Raw genomic sequence first — 6768 nt, 5'->3', positions numbered from 1 at the left:
TCTTTGCAACTTCACCACTTGAAGATGCATCAGCTCAACAAGTTTTGACTCTTTTTCTACAACTTTGTTGTGCTTGGAGACATAAAATAACTTATGTAGTAAATGAATAATTTTTTTTCAAGCTAAATCAGTTAAGTATGCTGCTATTTCTTACATTGTAACCAAAAAGTCCTAAATGCATAAAATAGCAACTTACATCAACTTATTTGTAGTACAAATATTTAAATCCAAGAAATAGCAAAGAACATTGCTATATCCTACACTTGGGGACATAAAATGACTTGTGTAGTAAAAAGAGTATATTATGTTTTTTTAAGTCAAATTAATTAAAGTATGCTGCTATTTCTTTCATTTTAACCAAAAATATCTAAATGCAAGGAATATAAACTTAATTCAACTTACAAGTGATGTCTCTATAAATAATTTCAACTGAATCTTGGTTATCCCTATCAACTCACAAGTCAAGGGTAAAATGGTAAATAAATGGAAATATGCATATAATTGTCACAAACAATTATGTAAGTGATAAATATGCAATTAGTTAGAGGAAATTATGTGGTTTACGTTGAAGGGTGGTAGACTATAACATCTTACACACTGAAAACAAAAATTACATAAAATAAATCGAATGAATCAAATCAAATAGTATTAGAAAATTGGAAAATTTTACCAGACATCTAATATTCCTGCAACAGGCTCCTTGTAAGCTAATAGTTAAGGTGAAATGAAAAGAAATATAAAATGTCAAATTTATATAAAAAGATTAAATATATATATATATATATATATATATATATATATATATATATATATATATATATATATATATATATAGGTTATATGCTTATCTGTAAAAGCTTCTTTATTTTTGCATCATTCACTAAGTCCCTTGTGACAAAATTACATAGAAGAGAGCATTCGAAGCAACCTACTATATTATCTCATGATGATGCATATTACAAACAAGTATGCATAAACTGGAAAGTGGATTGACTTTATAACTACAAAAAAGAAAGCCCAATCAATATGGAAAAAAAATCTGTCCTGCTAGTAAATTAATTCTTTATATGCATCATGATGATTACATGCTAATAAAAATCAGGCCAACATACTCTGACTACCTTGAAACATAGATTTATTTAGCTTGCGCCACCCATATGTGAAGTAACTGCATGATAAGCTACAGACTCGTTAACTTACAATATTTAAAACCAAAAATAATATAAATAAAATATTTATTTAATTATTTTATTTTGGACTTTATTTGATTTAATTATAAACTACCATTTAAATTAGTCAACCTATTGGGTATTGATTGTAAGCATACCAGAAACCACATGTTCTTCCATCATCTTGCCAAATTCATCATGGTTTTTGCACTCCAATCTTATCAATTTCTTCCTTCAAAAAATTAAATAAAAATAAATATTTAGACTACTTAACAAGTAAATAAAGTTGTATTAAATAATTATAGTTTTCAACTTTCAAGCTCACTTTTTTTTAACTTCCTCTGCGCATCATCTTCCTTATCTAGCCCACAGATGCATTCCTTTAATAAGCATAGACATTAGTATTCTCAACCACCTAATAGTAATTAGATTTTTTTTTTAAATAAAATAAAAGTGTGACAAATTATTTACCTGGAAAATCTCTAACCGATCAATTTTTTCAAGGCCTGAACATCTTTCGTCATCTTCTAACCGATCTTTAACTTTACGGAACTGAGTGTCGACCTGGATTTCCGCCTCTTCCTAGTTTCTACTCTATTCTTTTCTTCCTCCTCCAATTGCATTAGTCTCTGCAACAAATGTTTCTACAATGTTGAATGTAAAAGATACTGAATTTAACTACATAGAGATTACCAAACAATCTCAATGTGTCTCTACAATGTTAAATTATAATAAAAATGCTTCTTATCGAAGCCTTCAAGTTGTGTCAAACGATTTTGGGTGTGACTCTCGGTTCGTTTTTTCCTTGTTTCTACCATTTCAGAACCCATTATGTGATTAGATCGATGTTTAAGGGAATCATGGTATCAATCAACTTCAAAAAAAAAAGAAGTCATTTGTTTTGACTATAAATTAGGTAAAACAATCCTACATATTTATTTCAAGGACCAGTTTAAAACTGGATTGAAAATTAGTCTTAAACTGAAACCAAAAGTTACATACCACGAATAAAAGAGAACAAAACCATAGGATGAAGAAGATCCCAACAACCGATTCTGAGATGTTCTTCGTCGAAACAAAGATCCAAGAAACAAATTTTGGCTTCGATGGATGAAGAATCGATGACTACTTCATCTTCTATTTATAGAGAATTTAAGTGTTTTATGGAGATTCAGTTGTAGAGATGATCGTGAATCCGGAGGGTATGGAATCCGGAAGAAAATTAACCGATCATGGGTCTAAAAACTGAAGTGAGGGGTGGTGTTGGTGGAGTCAGTGATGATGTTTGAGGTGGGGGTGGGGGGGGGGGGGCAGTGTAGAGAATCACTCTTAGGGATTAGGATGAAGAGGGAAACAAAATTAGGGAGAAAAAGAGAGGAAGACATTTCTAGTTTTTAGGATTTCCATCTCCCACTTGTAGCTACTAAAGGAGGTGCTCGTTTAGCTGAAAAAGATTATAAAACGACACCTAAATATAGGTCATGCAAAAATGCGTGACCTAAATCCTTTAAATTTTATTATATATGACACTTTTTTAAGATACCCACATCTGCGTATCATAAATTAGTATGTGTCATAAATCGCTTGTTCTTAAAGGCCTGTTTTCTAATGCTGATTGCGCACTCAATTCATGAGATCTATAAAATCAGTATGGCATTGGTCAATTCAAAGGGCCTTACGGAACACTCATAATGATTGTATCGTGTTTACAAAGCAGTCTTTGGAATGTCCTCTTCCATCACTCGAAGTTGATGATATCCAGATCTCAGATCGAACTTAAAGAAATAACTTGATCCTTGAAGTTGGTAGAAGAGATCATCTATTCGAGTTAGTGGAGATCTATTCTTAATGGTCAACTTATTTACCTCTCTATAGTCTATGCATATATGGAAAGATCCATCCTTTTTCTTGAGAAATAGAATGGGTGCACCCTAAGGCGAGAAGGTTGGTATGATAAAACCCTTGTTAATAAGTTTTTGTAGTTGGCTGGAGAGTTCTCGCATCTCTAATGGTGCCAATCTATAAGTAGACTTTGCTACTAGTGTGACTCCTAGAACTAGATTGATCTGAAATACTACTTATCGAGTTGGCGGTAGTCCTAGTAGATCTTCAGGGAATGCATCATGGTAATCACACACCTGAGGTACTTCTTTGCTCTTTTTCTTATTATTGTCTTTCCTATCAACAATATGAGCTTAGAAGGCCTAATAATTTTTCAGCAAGTATTTTCCGGCCTTCATGTAGGAAATGATCCGAAGATTTATGTCGAGTTTATCACCATAAACGATTAAGGGTTCTTCGTTTAGTAGGGTAGACGTAATGCTTTCTCAAAGAATAACTCTTAGACGTGGTTAGGGGATAATAAATCCATACTGATAATGGTGTTGAAACTATCAATGACCATTGGCATAAGGCCAACATGTAACTCTTCGATGTGGTTAAGGTATAGCTCCTAAGTATTTCTTAGTGTGAACGTATCCCTCAGGGAAACGTCAAAAAATAAGTCAAACTAATGCCCGACATGGCCGGGCCAGAGCCTAGTCTAAATCCAAGTCCAGGCCTTTGCCAACACGAAGATCACTAATATGCGAATTATGGTATAGAGTCGTGCCTTAACCCCATCTCCTGTAAATTATATCCCGACAAACGTGGGACGAATCAGAGAGTCCCACTTTCCCGTTAGATGATAGCCACGATCTTCATAACAAACAAAAGATCCCCTTTTTAGTCAATAAGAGAAATTGGCAAAAGACGTGACGAAGGCTCCTCCAATATGGGTCCTCCAGGCCGCTCCTCACAAATGAACGCTTAATAGAATCAGTTGACGAACACGCCTCTTAAACAAGTATAAAAGAATCCTTCTTCCAAACAAAGAAGGGGACAAAATTCTCTCATCCCTTTAATCTTCTATAATCTCTCTCAGATCTCACACTAAGTTGATCATTGGAGCTTTGTCCCGGGAACTCCTCCCGAACATTGACTAACGGTTATTTCTCTTTTCCGCATTGTGATAATAGGAGAAGATACTTGCACGGATCTCCCCTACAGTTCCAACTCAATCGTCTCCAGCATATCACAACACTTAGGTACTACCGAATTGGCCATTAGCCATTTCTACTCTATAATCTTCCCTGAGTTTACTAGATGGGTGGTCTAATAATTTCCTGAATTTGAGAGCAATATAGCTTCTATCAGTGCCACTATCAAAAAGTATATTTGCATTTAAGTTATTGATTACGAACGTACCCATAACTACCATCGGATATTGGACAGTTTCTCTAGCTCCTATCACAAATGCTCTACTCCTAGAATTACCTCCTTGTCCATTCAGTTTTGGACAATACTTCCTGATGTGTCCAACTAGCTTACACTCCTAGCATGTTCGACCTTCTGTTGTCGAGGTTCATCGATTGGGTAGGGGTTTGCATCTGTTGGCAAGATGACCATTCTTACCACAATTGATGAAAATCCAACACGCTCCATTCTGACAAAGCCCACACTCATTGCATCTTTGGATAATTTCAGTGGTAGTTCCAGTCGAGGGTGTTCAAACTGCAAATGCTTGAATCACTTCCCTCTTCTTTTTGTTGGTTGCCTAGCCTTTACTTTGGACTCATTTCCAAACATCCTCTTTCCACTCTGCATGTTCGTAAGGTAAGCTTTTTGGACCATTATACGATGATGAATCTCTTGATTTGTCAGCCTAAAGTCTAGTGTTTTAGTGTTGTCGGCGGTGGTTAGCTTTGAGGTAGTGAATAAACCTTGGATATGATGAGGAAAAACCCAACTATACCTCTCTTGTTATATTTGGGGTTACCATCACGGTACATTAGGTGGCAAGCTCATTGAAGTGATTTATATAAGTGGGAACATCATATTCCTTCATCGTCAGATTCCATAGTTCCTGCGCCAGCTTCTACATCTCCTTCCGTAGACAGTACTCCTTAATCATGAGTTGCTTTAGCTTGCTCCATGAAATGGAATTTTCTACTTTAATGACCATGGTCTTTTTATAATTGGTCCACCAGCTTAGGGTTGTGTCTACCAAGGTGCAGGCGGCTAACATAAAGTATTTATATGAACAAACCTGGTTTCCCTTGGTTATCTCCTTGCAAACTCTCATCTCCATTTCCTCACGATCCTATGTTCCTAGGGGTTTCTAGGTTCGCTATCGCATCAGCGACATGGTGAGCTACTAATGCCTCAATCGCAAATGTGCTCATAGGTTCAGGATTGGGTTCGGATTGGCCTCGGTTTCTCCTGGTGCGGGGCATGATTCTAAATTTATTGCATATGTTAGTTGTTATGATAAACTTTGAGTTTACTTTGATAATTTAGCTATGATAGTTAACTATATCAAGAAAATGAATCAAAAAAGTAACATAATATACAATTAGATCACATAATATTCATTAAATTCCATAAATTTTTACATCAGGTCCCAAAAAAGTATACAAAGATGTGGTTTAAACAGGAATAGCATTTATTTGACAAGAAAATTACGTATCAATATCCTATTATCTGCTACACTACTTTTCCCTCCCTCAAACCCAAAAATCATAATTCCTAGCTTTCCTTAGCTAGAACTATCTATGACAAGCTAAAACAAACTACCATCCAAGCCATAATCTATGCTAACTAGTGTTAAAGGAAACTGATCATAAACTCGATAGTGGTTGCACAATCAATCTCAACTCCGACTCCATCACACTTCTCTAGACCCTCGATCACCATCTCCTAATAGTGTACTAAAGAATGGGTATCCTCTATATGATCGCATCCATCGAGGATCCTCATCTTGTCTATATCTTGCCCCTACTCCAAATCTCCAACTCTACTAGCCTGTAATTAGATCTCCTTCCTCAACAAGTCACGATCCTCCTCCATCTGATGTATACGATCCTCGTGCCGTGCTACTCGCAGGACTAACACAGAGATCGCTCTATTCATGAGATCTTCTAGAATGATATTGCGCCTAGGTGTCGGGGAGGACTCTCCAACCTAATAAAACCGAATACTCTCCTCCATGAACCAATCGTCCACATGTGGAGTCCATTTTTGGGTCGAGTAAGTCTTCATTGATCATCTCGGTGATGATGGCAATGAGGCTGCTCTCTTTTGCGATGGAATGGGAACATACTTTGTGGGAGTAGTTATAGTCCTGATTCCCGAAGCATGGATACTAAGATATCGACTCGAGGATGGGAGAAGTTGAGTAACAATCTTTGGGGATTACTCCGACTCAATAGGGTCCTCCTCCTAAGTCTCCTTGTGATCTTGGTGAGAAGACTTCGACTCAATATAGTCCTAATTCCAGAAACATGTATACTAAGAGATTGGCTCGATGGCATTTTCTTCATCTTCAAATGGCTCATCATCATCAGCTAATACTGGGGTATATGGTAGGGACATTTTCGAATCGTAATCACTCTCTTCCTCTGGCATGCATGGTACCACTTGGTCTTCTTCCGGGTAAAGAAGTGACATCCATTCCCATATATCCTCCATATCGCTTTGATATAAGAGGTAATATATAATACATATAATTTCCTATTATAAGTGTGTGTGTGTGTGTATATATATATATATATATATATAT

Source organism: Lactuca saligna, chromosome 4 (assembly GCF_052625555.1).
Source record: "Lactuca saligna cultivar CGN05327 chromosome 4, ASM5262555v1, whole genome shotgun sequence".
Lineage (NCBI taxonomy): Eukaryota > Viridiplantae > Streptophyta > Magnoliopsida > Asterales > Asteraceae > Lactuca > Lactuca saligna.
The sequence above is the reverse complement of the archived record's forward strand: the minus strand, read 5'-3'. Positions refer to the sequence as shown.